The sequence below is a fragment of the Bison bison genome, unplaced genomic scaffold (genome assembly GCF_000754665.1).
Source record: "Bison bison bison isolate TAMUID 2011002044 unplaced genomic scaffold, Bison_UMD1.0 scf7180017864293, whole genome shotgun sequence".
Classification (NCBI taxonomy): Eukaryota; Metazoa; Chordata; class Mammalia; order Artiodactyla; family Bovidae; genus Bison; species Bison bison.
Window position 1 is genome coordinate 345,533 of NW_011494865.1, and position 15,602 is coordinate 361,134.

Consider the following 15,602-nt stretch of genomic DNA (forward strand, 5'->3'; position numbering starts at 1 on the left):
AGTGCACCAGCCCTAAGCATCTAGTATTGTGCATCGAACCTGGACTGGCGACTCGTTTCATATATGACATTATACATGTTTCAATGCCATTCTCCCAAATCATCCCACCCTCTCCCTCTCACACAGAGTCCAAAAGACTGTTCTATACATCTGTGTCTCTTTTGCTGTCTCGTATACAGGGTTATTGTTACCATCTTTCTAAATTCCATATATATGCATTAGTATACTGTATTGGTGTTTTTCTTTCTGGCTTACTTCACTCTGTATAATAGGCTCCAGTTTCATCCACCTCATTAGAACTGATTCAAATGAATTCTTTTTAATGGCTGAGTAATACTCCATTGTGTATATGTACCACTGCTTTCTTATCCATTCATCTGCTGATGGACATCTAGGTTGCTTCCATGTCCTGGCTGTTATAAACAGTGCTGCGATGAACACTGGGGTACACGTGTCTCTTTTCCTTCTGGTTTCCTCAGTGTGTATGCCCAGCAGTGGGACTGCTGGATCATAAGGCAGTTCTATTTCCAGTTTTTTAAGGAATCTCCACACTGTTCTCCATAGTGGCTGTACTAGTTTGCATTCCCACCAACAGTGTAAGAGGGTTCCCTTTTCTCCACACCCTCTCCAGCATTTCTTGTTTGTAGACTTTTGGATCGCAGCCATTCTGACTGGTGTGAAATGGTACCTCATGGTGGTTTTGATTTGCATTTCTCTGATAATGAGTGATGTTGAGCATCTTTTCATGTGTTTGTTAGCCATCTGTATGTCTTCTTTGGAGAAATGTCTATTTAGTTCTTTGGCCCATTTTTTGATTGGGTCATTTATTTTTCTGGAATTGAGCTGTAGGAGTTGCGTGTATATTTTTGAGATTAGTTGTTTGTCAGTTGCTTCATTTGCTATTATTTTCTCCCATTCTGAAGGCTGTCTTTTCACCTTGCTTATAGTTTCCTTTGTTGTGCAGAAGCTTTTAAGTTTAATTCGGTCCCATTTGTTTATTTTTGCTTTTATTTCCAATATCCTGGGAGGTGGGTCACAGAGGATCCAGCTGTAATGTATGTCAGAGGGTTTTTGCCTATGTTCTCCTCTAGGAGTTTTATAGTTTCTGGTCTTACATTTATATCTTTAATCCATATTGAGTTTATTTTTGTGTATGGTGTTAGAAAGTGTTCTAGTTTCATTCTTTTACAAGTGGTTGACCAGTTTTCCCAGCATCATTTGTTAAATAGATTGTCTTTAATCCATAGTATATTCTTGCCTCCTTTGTCAAAGATAAGGTGACCATATGTGCATGGATTTATCTCTGGGCTTTCTATTTTGTTCCATTGATCTATATTTCTGTCTTTGTGCCAATACCATGCTGCCTTGATGACTGTGGCTTTGTAGTAGAGATTGAAATCAGGCAGGTTGATTCCTCCAGTTCTTCTTCTTTCTCAAGATTGCTTTGGCTATTTGAGGTTTTTTGTATTTCTATACAAATTGTGAAATTATTTGTTCTAGCTCTGTAAAGAATACCGCTGGTAGCTTGATAGGGATTGCATTGAATCTATAAATTGCTTTGGGTAGTATACTCATTTTCACTATATTGATTCTTCCAATCCATGAACATGGTTCTTGATAAATGCTTCCCCCCCTTTTTTTTTTAGCCACACCATGCAGCATGTGGGATCTTAGCTACCCCACTAGGGAGTGAACCCGGCCCCTGCATTAGAAGCACAGTGTCTTAACCACTGGACCACCAAGGAAGTCCAATGCTTCCCATAATTATTATCCATCCATGAAGACCATGGATATGCAGTATTAGCAAGTGATGACTCAGTGAAAGGGCAGACCTTGAACCTCAGGCACCTAAGTGGTAAAGGGTCTTATCATGCCTCTCTAGAAATCTAACCTTGGTCCCCAGGGATGATGTGTATTTACACTGTGCTGATCTCTCATCCAGGACTGCCACGTTGCACAACTGCAGGGGGTGGCATTCATATCATCTTCCATGAGCATCATCTCCCTCAGGAATCTGGAGTTGAGAAATCATGGCAGATCCCATGTGCTAAAGTTTCAGTCTGCTGGGTTATCACTGTAGCAGTGTTTCCATGGTACCCCACCCCACCTCTTCATTACCAGTGCACCCAACCATTAGTGCCACACTCTCCCTTGGCAGCTACCACCTCCACAAGCAACTAGGGAGATGCCCACATCCCTCTCTCCACTTTTTCTGATTCATGAATCAGTTAGGACTGTAGAGAAATATGTGTGCCTTTACTTTGAAGATGGTTCCTATCATTAATTGCGGGTAAGTGTTTAACTTATCCACTGCTAAAGTTATTTGCCCGGGGACTTACCCTAGATAGAATCCTAGATTTGGAGGTGAGAGGGAACTTAGAGATGCTCTAAGCCTCCCCCATCTGTTTTAAGAGGAGAAACTGAATCCCAGAAAGGAAAATGGACTCAACCAAGGTGGTTCAGCTCATGTACAGCTCTCACCTTAAGTACTTAGCAAGATTCCAGGGGACCTATGGAATCACCTGGACCTCAACTATGATACTGTCCATGGGGTCAAAGCTAAGGTTTTCCATTAGCCATGTATGGATGTGAGAGGTGGACCATAAGGAAGGATGAGCATTGAAGAATTGAGGCTTTCAAATTGTGGTGCTGGAGAAGACTCTTGAGATTCCTTTAAACTGCAAGGAGACCGAACCAGTCAATCCTAAAGGACATCAACCCTGAATATTCACTGGAAGGAGAGTTGCTGAAACCAAAGCTTCAATATTTTGGCCATCTGATGCAATGAGCCATCTCATTGCAAAAGACCCTGATTGAAGGCAAAAGGAGAAGAGGGCAGCAGAGAATGAGAAAGTTAGACAGCATCACTGACTCAATCGACATGAATCTGAGCAAACCACCAGGAGACAGTGGAAGACAGAGAAGCCTGGTGTGCTGCAGTCCATGGGGTCACTGAGTCAGACATGACTTAGCAACTGAACAACAACAACGATAACTGTGATAATTATTTCAGGTAAAACTATACAGCTGACATCACTAACCATTCCTTCTTCTGCGAGTAGCAACTTCAGATTTTCCTTTGGGCATCATTACCTGCCCTCTCCAGTCAAAGTGGGATCCAGATTAACCAATCAAATTCATTCCCTCCAATAATTTGAATTTCCATGGGAAAGACACATGGTCAGAGCTGATTCACCTTGGGCTGTGTGCTGAAGTAACTGCCCATCAGGCCCTGCTTCCTAGGTCCCTAGAGAGACCCTCTTTCCTGTTCTGGCCGAGACATGCTTCTCCAGAGCATCCCTGAAACCTACCATTGAATTATTTTTTAATGTAAGTTACCCCAAGTTGGTTTCTTCTCCCTCTTCTTGACTGCAGAACCAGAGGGCAGGAACCTGCTATCTGATGGGGTGATATCTACCAAGCATCCTTCGGAGCTGGCTCACCATGATGCCCTCCAGAGCCACTTAGCACCCACTGTCTGGACCACGCACATAAGTACTCAACCACACACAAGGCTATACACTGCTCTGAGCTTCACTGTAACACTTATTTTCCTGAGGGCCAGAGGCCCGATCACAGATAAGAGATCCTGCCTCCCAATGGACCAAGTGGTCAGCTATGAGGTGTGATGCCACCAATTTGTCAGAATCCCAGTTCAAACGGCGGCATTTGTAAATGATTTCGGCTTTTTGGTAAATTACAGCACATTCAAAGTCATTCCTGTAATCACGTCATTCTTGAGCACCTGCGTTCTGAAATGTTTCCCTGAGTGGGAAAGAAATGAAAGAGATTTCCATTTCATGCTTTGTCTTCCATATTTTCTAGCCCTGTAAGGAAAAGAGCACACGCTCAGTAATAAGTTGAAATGAACTGATTATGTGACATCGTGCAAGCAATGCAATTGATACTTTTAAAAAAAAACTTTCAAATTCTCCCTCACCTCCTTTTCTCCTGGTTCTGGTCCCCCAAGAAAGAAAGCTTTCATTAATAGAGCTAACCCTCATTCATATGCTAAACTCATTTCTAGTTACAGAATAATTGTAGGCCAACTAGTCAACTGGCCAAACCTTTTAATTCAGGTGTCACACATGCAAATATCTACAGTGAAGAGACAGTTAGAGAAACTACATAAAGCCCATTCAGTAGACTCTAAAAGGGTGGCCATGAGGGTGGGCAGAATAACGGTCCCCAAACAATTAGGTTCACACCCTAATCCTTGGAACTTGTGAATATGTTGCCATACATGGCAGAGGGTACTTTGCAGATGTGATTAAGGTAAGGATCTTTTCTTTATCTAATTTTTAAAATTTATTCATTTATTTTTGGCTGTGCTGGGTCTTCACTGCTGCACATGGGCTTTCTCTAATTGCAGTAAGGTGAGCGGGGGCTACTCGGCCTTGTGGTACTCGGGTTTCTCTTTGCATTGGCTCCTCTTTTTAGGGAGCATGGCCTCTAGGGTGCACAGGCTCAGTGGTTGCAACTCCCAGGCTCTAGAAAACAGGCTCAATAGTTGTGGCACACAAGCTTAGTTGCTCTGTGGCCTGTGGGATCTTCCCAAAGCAGGGATTGAACCTGTGTCTCCTGAAGTGGGAGCAGATTCTTTACCACTGAATCATTCTTTGGGTTATCCTTTGGACTGTAGACCGCCAGACCCCTCTGTCCATGGGATTCTCTAGGCAAGAATACTGGAGTGGGTTGCCATTTCCTTTTCCAGGGGATCTTCCCAACCCAGGGATTGAACCCAAATCTCCTGCATTGGCTCTTTACCTACTGAGCCACCTGGGAAGCCCTTTAAGCCACTAACTGGATGGTAATTTGTTAGAAAAATAGGAAACCAATACACCCAAGTATCAGTTGCAAATAGCTGTTGCAGTTCTGGAATTTGCCAGCTCTTCTGCCTTGTCAAAGGCAGCTCAAATCTAGTTTACTGAGAACTGATTTGATTTTTTAACAGTCTGGGGCCCAGAGCATAACTATGGGCTGGATTCAGCTCACAGGCTGCCTCTTCAACCTCTTCTCTACTTCCATGAAAGCATTCTCTTTGTGCTATCACAGGGAAGGGCCATCCTGCTTCTGCCTAAACATGTCACATGATGGGAGCTGACCATTTTCACAAGCGTCATCCTCATACCCAAGAGCTTTGATTTTTCAGAAGTTCTGCTGCCTCTCTCCCACAGAAGAGTCCTTTAGATGTTTGATGACTACTTTCACATGGCCTCTGACATTCTTCTTGAGACCTTTCCTGGAATCACAGTCCTCTCTGATCACATTCTGAATTTTCTCATGCCCTTCTTAAATGAAGTGACTGGCATCAACCCACATACCCCTGCTTCAGGACCAAGGACAGCAAACCATGGTACCTTCAGTTCTGTATCTTCTCAAAGGCAGATAATATAAACTATGCTTAAAATTATTTAATCTTTCCCCAGGTAAAGACATTTTCTCCAGCAAAGAGAAAATCACTCCAAGTGACCTCTTTGTGGTTTGACATTTCATTCCCTCCAACCTCCTCTCCCTTCCTGGAAATCATCAAGTTCTTGAGTCAACTTCTACTCAGCCCTCAAATCTTCCTCAAGGAAGACCTTCCTGGGCTTCCCTGGTGGCTCAGTGGTTAAGAATCGAACTGTCAATGCAGGGGACACAGGTTCAATCCCTGGTCCGGGAAGATCCCACGTGCTGAGGGGCAATGAAGTCCCTGCACCATAACTAATGTGCCTGTGCCCTAGAGTGGGAGCCACAACCACTGAAGCCCATGTGCCTAGAGCCCGTGCTCCACAACAAGAGGAGCCACCACAATGAGAAGCCCGCGCACAGCAATGAAGAGTAGCTCCGATTCACCGTAACTAGAGAAAGCCCGCCTGCAGCAACGAAGACCCAGCACAGCCAAAAATAAATAAATAAATAAATATATTTTAAAAAGAAAAGAAGCCCTCCCTGACCAGCCACAAAACTGGGTCAAACTCCTCCAGTGAGGGTCCTTTTCCTTTATAACACTTTCTCCATAAGTAGACACAGTTCCCACGGCTGGCTGTTTAATGTCTGTGACCTCCACTAGACTATAAACTTCGTGGGAATAGGGCCTAAATCTGTGATTGCTCACCACCCTCCCTGGCACCTAGTCTAGCTAATAGACGGGTAGGTTGGTGAATGTGTGGGAGCATCTCACTTGTCATTATTCTGCCTTATTATTAACACAAATGGAAATTTCACCCTACTAACATCGTCTGGTCTTTTTCTTCATGGATGAATAACACCACCTTTCAACCTGGCACTTGCAGAATAAATTCTGTAAATGAAATGCCAGACTTCAATATTTGTGTCACTTGAGTGACAACTTTATTCCACATTCCAGTTCGGTGACCCATATTTGAAGCTTGATTTCACTTGCCTTTCTGTGTTCCTTCCTCCTAGCTTTGCCATTTACTGACTGGTTAAGAAAACCTTGGGTCTTCATTCAGTCAACAAACACAGCCTGAGCAGCTACTATGAGCCGAACCCAAAGGGCAGCTGAAGATAAATAGATGAAGAAAGCATGACCCCGACTTCAGAACGCTCACAACCAAGTAAGAGGGACAGAGACATAAATAGATGACTGTGTACCTAAGTGCTATTATTAGAAAAAGCTGGGTTCTATGGGAACAGCAGGGGTTAACAGGTGAGAATGGAACAGGAGCCCCAGACAAATAGAAAAGCCTTACAAAAGCATGGAGGTGTCTCAGGAAGTGACAAGTATTTTAAGTGGTTGAAATACAGGTGAAAGTGAAGAGAGACAAGCCTGGAAAGCTATGAATGGAGGGACTTAGGCAGGAGGTGAAGTGACATGGATTTTATCCACAAGGAATGGCTTATTAATAGGAACATGACATTTGCATTTCAGAAAAAAAACTTTTTTTTTTTTTTTCTAGTGTCTATGTGAAGACGGACGGATAGAAGGGTAAGAGGGCATTTAGAAGGTTGTTATGATGGCCCAAATGAGAAATAATTGGAGTCTTATAAAACATAGGAGGAAAGATGGAGAGGAAGCCACAGACCCAAAAGACTCACAGTGTTTATCAAACAGACCCAAGTACAGGGACCTGTGGCACACCACCAGAGACTGCTTCTAAGATGACTTACTTCAAATTCATAGTGACACAATGACTAGCTTACTTAAGCAAAAAAAAAAAAAAGACTTCCTGCTGATTCTGAAAGCACTTCAGATTTTGAGAATACTTATATTTGGAAAGCCGCTTTGCCCTTACATAGGCAGTTTGCACTAGATTAATTTGCATGCACTTAACATTGCAGCACAAGCTTGCTCCCAAGCGTTTTCAACTGCTCAATTATCCATTCACCACATTCCTTCAACAAATGTTTGCTGAGCAGGTACTATTTACCAGGCCCACAGCAACTGCAGGGACAGGAGGGAAAACAAATCAGTCTCCGCTCTGAGAAAGCTCGTGGTCGGTCCAGGAAATGAGCACCCCAGGCAGTAGTGCTAGTCGCTCAGTCCTATCCGAACGTTTGCCGTCCCGAAGGACGGATGGCAGACCCTCCTGCAATAACACGGAGGGCTTGCCCTGAGCAAAGGAAGCTGGCGAGAGTCATAGGGACACGACTGAAGCGACTTAGCAGCAGCAGCAGCAGCAGCAAGCCAGCCTATGCTGGGGTAGGGAACAGGCACCTTGGATATTAGAAAGGCACCTGGGATATTAGAAAGTTGCTCAATTCTCAACTGAACAGTGAGTGTTCCCTCCCTCACCCCAGGCAACCTCAGCACACAGCGTGGACAGGTCAGGTTCAGACCCCCACTTTCCACACCGGGAAGCACAGGACGCTGTACCCAGTGTTTGTAAGGGGCTGCCGCTGTGCTCCAACTGAAGAGGAAAAGTTAAAACTGTTATATAACCTCCTGCTCCTTCTGCCTCTGAAACTCAGCTTGCTCCTTGCAAAGTCTAGATCATGTAGGTCTCAGAAAGTGGGGACTCTCAATACTAGGAACTGGAGCTTATCTCACACACCCTTCTCCTGCTCTTTGCAATCGCCCAGCCCCTGCAAACCCGCTTAATCATGCCTGTCCGTGTATAAAAACTGTAACCCCTTTGTTCAGGGCTCAGAGCTTGGAGAGTTAACTCCTCTGGGCCCGCTGGCATAATAAACCTGAGTTCTCTGATTCTCCGAGTGTGGTGCTTGGTTTCTCGAGTACTGATTTCTGCAACACAACCATAAACCCATTTCTGTATACAACGCAGATGGCGCTCAACAAATCATACGCCTGATGAAGGCAGCGAGCCCTGTTGTCCCCGATCCCTGCTGGGGCCAAAGTGTCTGGCATAGTGACTCTGAGATGAACAGATAACTGAGAGGCTGGGTGTTCAGTTGGTTGCAGGGTTGCAATAGTTCCTCTCCCACTTTCAGTGACGACGTTGATCCCCTGCAAGGGGCAGTGGGGGCTTCTGCATCTCTGACTGGACCAGAACCACCCCTGACCCCACCACTGTTCCTCACACAGACCGGGCAGGATGGAGCCTCCACACCGTCTCTGCTGATTCTTCAAATGTCATCAGTCATAATGGAAAATGGCCCCAGGCCATTGCTGCTTAATGGGCCACGATGGATGAACACAAAAGCTGGGAATAGCTCTGTTTATCAACGAAGAGACAAGAAGCCTCTTTCTGTTCTCTCAGAGGTATTTCTATGGGGCAAATAGGGTTGAGTCCAGAGCCCATCTTGAGCCCAAAGCAGAGGGGGAACCTCCCCTCTAGGCCACAAGATAACCATGGGAAGATGAAGAAATGGCTATTTTTAAGAGGCGGGGGAAGAAGACAGACAAGTAAATAATGCTGTGACGGTGCCATCATGGGGCAGCTGATGAGTCTGGTGGTCAGAGAAGGCTACCCGGGGAAGACGATGACGGAAGGCAGGACTGGAAATTACTTCTGCACAGAGTGTGGTCACCCCAGTGGCTGGTCTAGAGCCAAACAGCCTAGGTCTTGGTTTGGCCTCATTCAAGCTGCATGCATTAGTAGAAAGTTATGAAAACCACTCCGAGAAATGTGAACAATATCAATTCCTAGTTCATGAGGTTGCTGTGTGGACTGTACACATAAAAGGCATGAAAACCAGGGACTTCCCTGGTAGTCCAGTGGTTAAGACTCCTCACTCCCAAAGCAGGGGATCCAGGTTCAATCCCTGGTCAGGGAACTAAATCCCACATGCCCCAACTAAAGAACCCGCATGCCACAACAAAGACTGAAGACCCCACGTGTCCCAACTAAGACCTGGCACAGTCAAATAAATAAATTTTTAAAATTACATTACCATATGTAAAGTAGACAACCAGTAAGGAAATTGCTTTATGACTCAGGGAACTCAAACCGGGGCTCAGTAATAACCTAGAGGGGTGGGATGGGGAGATGTTCAAATGGGAGATGACATAGGGAAACCTATGGCTGATTCATGTTGATGTTTGATAGAAACAAATATAATATTATACAATTAAAAATAAATTAATTAAATTTTAAAATTAAATTAAAAATTACATTTTTTAAAAAGCATGAGAACAAGCCTGGAACCCAGTGAATGCTCAATAAACACTGGTCATTAATTATTATCAGGGCTGGGACCTGGGCAAAGTGAATGAGATGTTTGCTTTGGGTACAGAATTTAAGAAGGTGTCAAAAGACTCAGCAATAAAGAGAAGAGTTGAATGCCACACTTTTACAAATCAAAATAAATGCAAGAAAAATCCATGATGAAAGAAATACCAGAATTTGAAATAAAGACAGGGTGTGACCCTGCATTTGTCTGATCCACCTGGTTGATACCGAGTCCTAGTCCTGTCGGATCCTCTTTTTATTTCAAAGTTCAATATTTTGTTCATCATAGAATTCTGTACATTAATTTCTGTCCTTCTAAGTATTGCATTAAAGCAGCATCTATCTTGATATCAGTTTTTGGCACCCCCCTCCTTGAATTCTGTTCCCAAAGCCATTGCTTCATTAGGTCACTGAGTCTTGACTCTGAGGCATTCTTTCAAATTTTTTATGAGTACATGCCATGCTTATAACTAAAGAAAAGGGTTAAGATGACAACTTTAAAAAGAAGAATTATTAAAAGGAGGCTTGATCGGGAGGCACTTAGTCCAGCTTGAGAGGCAAAGCAAAACATGTGGGCCACTTCAAATACAAAACCAAAATGGGAGACAATAAATACCTGATAAATGAAACACTAGTGGGTGTTATAAGAATTCTGATCAAGAGGAGAAAAAGGGAGGCTGGTGTTTACTAGGGAGAGTCGGAAGAGAAGAAGGTGGGGTTGGGGAGGTAACACCAGAAGGCAGGCCCCGGGGGAGCAGCCCCATCGCAGCTGACACACCTTCCAGCCCCTGGAGGACAGCTCACCTACCCATCTTGCACCGTGGTGTCCAGGCCTCAGCTCCACTCTGCAGCCAGCCCTGCATGCAGACAGGCGAGAGGTCCTGGAGGCCATTCAGGCTGCCCACCTGGGAGACGCTTGCACAGAAGGGTGGGAGCCTCCGATCCAGCTAGTGCTGAGGCTGCATGTGGGGATCTCGACCAGGGAGGTCACTGTCCTTAGCTGGCCTGTCCCTGCCTTCACCCGGATGCAGCACACCCAGCTCCACACTGTACTGTGAAGGTGAGCGGGAAGGAAACTTGCTTCTCATTGCAAGGCTGCTCTGACTGCCCAGATCCCAGACTCAGAGGCACATACACTTTGGAAATTCTGATTGTCACGAATGAGAATAAACCCAGGGATACAGCTCTAAACGCTCTGTTTCAGCAGAGGCTGGGGTTGCATTCAATGATTGTGGACTAAACCGTGGCTCAGATCCCACTTTTTTTCCCCAAATCCCTCTAAGACCCAAGAAAACAACTTTATTTTTAAGAAAATATATTTTTAACAAGACCCAATGAGATGATGCCCTAAAGCTGGGCTTCCCTGATAGCTCAGTTGGTAGAGAATCTGCCTGCAATGCTGGAGACCTGGGATTGATCCCCGGGTTGGGAAGACCCCCTGGAGAAGGGAAAGGCTACCTACTCCAGCATTCTGGCCTGGAGAATTCCATGAACTGTATAGTCCATGGGGTTGCAAAGAGCTGGACACGAATGAGCGACTTTCACTTTCAATGAGATGAAGGGCCTCCCTGGTGGCTCAGTGGTAAAGAATTTGCCTGCCAGTGGGAGATGTGGGTTTGATCCCTGGGTGAGGAAGATCCCTTGGAGGAGGAAATTGCAACCCACTTCAGTTTTATTGCCTGGAAAGTCCCATGGATAGAGGAGCCTGGCGGTCTACACAGTCTATGAGGTCACAAAAGAGTCGGACACGACTGAGATGTCCAACAGTGAGATGATCCATTCTCTGATAAGTTCAGGGAAACAGGGATCTCTGAGAAACTCAGATCCCAATTTCAGCTTGTGATCTTGAACAAACTGCCAGATCTGTGTCTCAGTTGCCCCAGCAATAAAAGAAGGGGGGGAAATCACTCCCACTGCTGATACGTTACTGGTAAAATGGGCAGACAAATAGTCCTTTCCTGCGTGGCAGGTGTAAGAATAAAATGAGATGGTGCAGTTAAAGCAAGCATTCAGCACAATGCCTGGCATGTGCAAAGTGTTCAGTGCATGAGAGTTATTGTTTGTTATCGTTTTATAATCATTGCTGTCGTGATTATTGTTATTATTAGGTTGTAAGGATTAGAATTAGATCATGCATGTAAAGCATCCATCACAGTCTGGCATGCGGCAGGAGCACAATAAATGGTAGGTATTGTCAAAAGGATGGCAGAGAGAAAATGGCAAACTCTCCGAGGCATTTCAAAGAGGAAAGCGAAAATAGTATTTCTAAGCAGATATCCGTGGGCACACTTTAATGTAAAGATAAAAGGCATTTCTAATTAGCATTATTTGCATATAAACAATTTATCCACCCAAAGCAGGAAAACAGTTTGCTCTCAAGTGGATTAAACCACCCCCACTCCATGCCCCAATTTCCTTTTTTGCTACTCATTTGTTCAGCAAATGTTTTTTTTCTGAGATTGTAGCCAGGTTAGCTTCAAGCCCAGGTCAGAAAAGATTCAGAACCACAGGCATCAGGAGTGGTGGCTCTTGGGGAGATGGAAAAAAAATGAAAGAAGTGACAAATTTTATTTTCTTGGGCTCGAAAATCACTATGGATGGCAACTGCAGCCATGAAATTAAAAGACGCTTGCTCCTCAGAAGGAAAGCTATGACAAACCTAAACAGCATATTAAAAAGCAGAGACATTACTTTGCCAACAAAGGTCCATCTAGTCAAGGCCATGGTTTATCCAGTAGTCATGTATGGATGTGAGCGTTGGACCATAAAGAAAGCTGAGTGCCAAAGAATTGATGCTTTTGAAGGTGGTGTTGGAAAAGATTCTTGAGAGTCCCTTGGACTGCAAGGAGATCCAACCAGTCAATCCTCAAGGAAATCAGTCCTGAATATTCATTGGAAGGACTGATGCTGAAGCTGAAACTCCAATTCTTTGGCCACCTGATGTGAGTGAAGAGCTTTTCATTGGAAAAGCTCTTTTCCAAAGGTCTTTCCCATTGGTCTTTTCACTGGAAAAGACCCTGATGCTGGGAAAGATTGAGGGCAGGAGGAAAAGAGGACGACAGAGGATGAGATGGTTAGCATCACTAATTCAATGGACATGAGTCTCAGCAAACTCCAGGAGATAGTGAAGGACAAGGAAGCCTGGTGTGCTGCAGTCCTTGGGGCTGCAAAGAGTCGACACAACTGAGCAAATGAACAACAATCACAGCTTCAGCCCACAGGCCAGAAAGGATTCAGAACCACAGACATCAGAAGTGGTGGCTCCTGGATTCACTCCACAGTGACTTCCAGGCTGAAGGAGAAATTATCCTGCAGAAATGAAAAGCTCCTGAAGCTCTGGGCTCATGATCTGAAAGAACATTTCCCCAGGGGTAGCTGGTTCCGAACATTTAGTCTCTAATCTTGGTCAACTTTTTAATAGACTCCACTTTGGGGCAGAAGCTCGGGTAAACATTCAGTCTTAGGAGATAGGCTGGCTGGTGTTGTAAAACAGCTCTCTGTATTTTTCTACAGGTTCGTGGTAGTGTTGTAAATAAAGAGGAAAAGAGAGAAGCAGACTCCTGACAGTCAGGCTACTGAGCTCAGTATCGCTGGAATCACAAAGCCCTCAGGAGGCTGGTTGGTCCAAGCCCTGCTTCTCCACCAGTCACTGAGGATCCACGCACACAGGTCCCTGCAATTTCAGATGCAGCTTCAGCCTCCAGGAGCTGCTCCGACCTTCCCTTCCTGCCCAGGTACCAACTTCCTCGTTCCTTTCCCTTCCTCACCATCCAGCTAGGGAGTGCCTGAGGACTTCCACTAATCAGGCCTTAAGCAGAGGGGTTCCAGGGTCTTGTAGAAAGGCAGGGGCTTTCTCTAGGGTACCAGAAGAGCAGCAAGAGCCCTGAGCTAGGACTGCAGACTAGATCTGGCTCTGTGGTGAACCCTGTCTCTCTGACCTTCAGCTCTCCATCAGTAAGACACGACAAAGATAAGGAACATCATCCCACTTGAATCCTTGAAAGGACAGTTGCAAGTGAAATAATGGACACAGACACTCAACCTTGGCTACACATGAGCATCATGTAGGGTACTTTTTGGAAATTCAGATGCTCAGGCTCCATCTCAGAACAATTAATTGAGACAACCTTCTGGTGATGTGGGCTTTACTGGTGGCTCAGACGGTAAAAGAATCTACCTGCAACGCAGGAGACCTGGGTTTGATCCCTGGATTGGGAAGACTCCCTGGAGAAGGGAACAGCAACCCACTCCAGTATTCTTGCCTGGAGAATTCTATGGACAGAGGAGCCTGGTGGGCTACAGCCCCACTCGCAAAGAGTCGGACACGACTGAACGAGTTTCACTATCTGGTGATGCAATGTATGTGGAGGGGTGGGAGATGCAGGGCAAGAGAAAGAGGATGTAGTGGAGAAGCAGTGTGTGCATCTCAAGGAATGTTAGCAACTCAGAGTGTGGCCCATGGACCTGGTTGTTACGGTTTCAGGACAAGAGCAACAGAAACTGAGAGTTAAGTGTCTAGACGCACTTTTAGCAATTTGGCACTGCTGCAATGTCCAAATGTAAGATCATTTGTCCAGTAATCACTTTTTATTGTATTTTAAAAAAGTATCTGACAATCAAAACTCAATTTTTTAAGAAGTGGATCCCATCATCAATGTTGTTTTTAGAAGCGCTGTGTAGGGAAGCAGGACCAACCTTGAGGTCAGGTGACTGTCCATCGAGACCTGGCCTCTATCCTTCATTCCCTGCATGCACCTCCATGCTCACTGTAGCTCTTTGGGTTCAGTTTCCTGAAATGAAAATGGGAATTCTCATACCCGCCCTGCACTACTTTTCCAGCAAGTCCAGAAACCTATTATGTAGAAAACACCTTCCATGGTGTAGGTAAACCAATAAATATAAAACTGAAGGTCTGCATATTATGATTACAGTACAAAGTAGGAGGTTAATGCATGGGGCCCACAGTGGATGCTCGATAATATAAAATTAGAGTTTTAACTACTGAGTTTCTGAACAGCCAAGGAGAACGTGGACTCTGGAGGCAAGAGATCAAATGTGCTCACTAGCTATTTGAGATAGTTGCAAAATGAGGGTAAATAATTACAGTGTAACCCATGATGTTGTAAGGATGAAATAAAATTAAGTACATATAAAGCACCATACAAAGTGCTTGGCCCCTATTAAGCATTCCGTGAATAGCATTATTGTCCTCTCATAATAATCACCATCATGATCCCTGATACGCTCCTGCCAGGTGTAGTAGGGATCCTATCCATGCCAGCCCCAGCACAGAGGACCAAGGTACAGAGTCTGGACACGTCACTGAGTTGTGCAGGGTCTCGGTCAGGCCCCTGCACTTCTGAAACCTGGTTTTAAGATCCGTGAAAATTTTCTAAGCAAATCTCAGCCTTAGTTTCTCATCTATAAAGCTGTAAATCATAATACTGACTTTGAAGAGCCTTTTGGAAACCATACATAATGTGCGCGATGCCACTGCATCCTGTGGGCTTCTCCCTCTTGCCTCTGAGCACCGTGCTAAACCGCTCACCAAGCAGCTTCAGACTCGTTAACACCTAAGCAGTCTTCGTTGGCTGAGATTCAATGGATCCGGCTCTGGGAGAAGTCCTTCCAAGGGGCAGGTGGTTGCCAGAACCCCTAGAGAAGCATTCCCAAGGACTTTGGGGACCAGACACTGAGTGGGTGGGAGAAGGGAGACCAGAGTTGGGTCCTCTAAGAAACCTGTGCCTTCCCAGCTCTCAGGTACATTAGGCACTGAAAGACGGATGACATCAACAGATGGATCCAGCATGGATCCATTCAACACATATTTACTGAACACCTACCATATTGCAGGCACTGTCACAGGTGATGGAGCCAGCCCTCACTGAGCTTAATCTTGTGGAGGAGGTACTCCAAAAGTCAAGTGCATACACTCATTAGAACAATATTGAGCACCTATTATATGTAGGCTCCGCCCTCCTAGAAGCCCCTCTGGATCACCCTCTAAGGGTAGATCTATTATTA

General features: G+C 45.0%; 1 protein-coding gene across 2 annotated transcripts in view; it reads right to left on the reverse strand.

Annotated features, from left to right (window-relative positions):
* GRIN2A (glutamate receptor, ionotropic, N-methyl D-aspartate 2A) overlaps positions 1-15,602 on the reverse strand; it is a 442,009-nt gene that overhangs the window by 256,798 nt on the left and 169,609 nt on the right. The gene's annotated exons all lie outside the window — the stretch shown is intronic.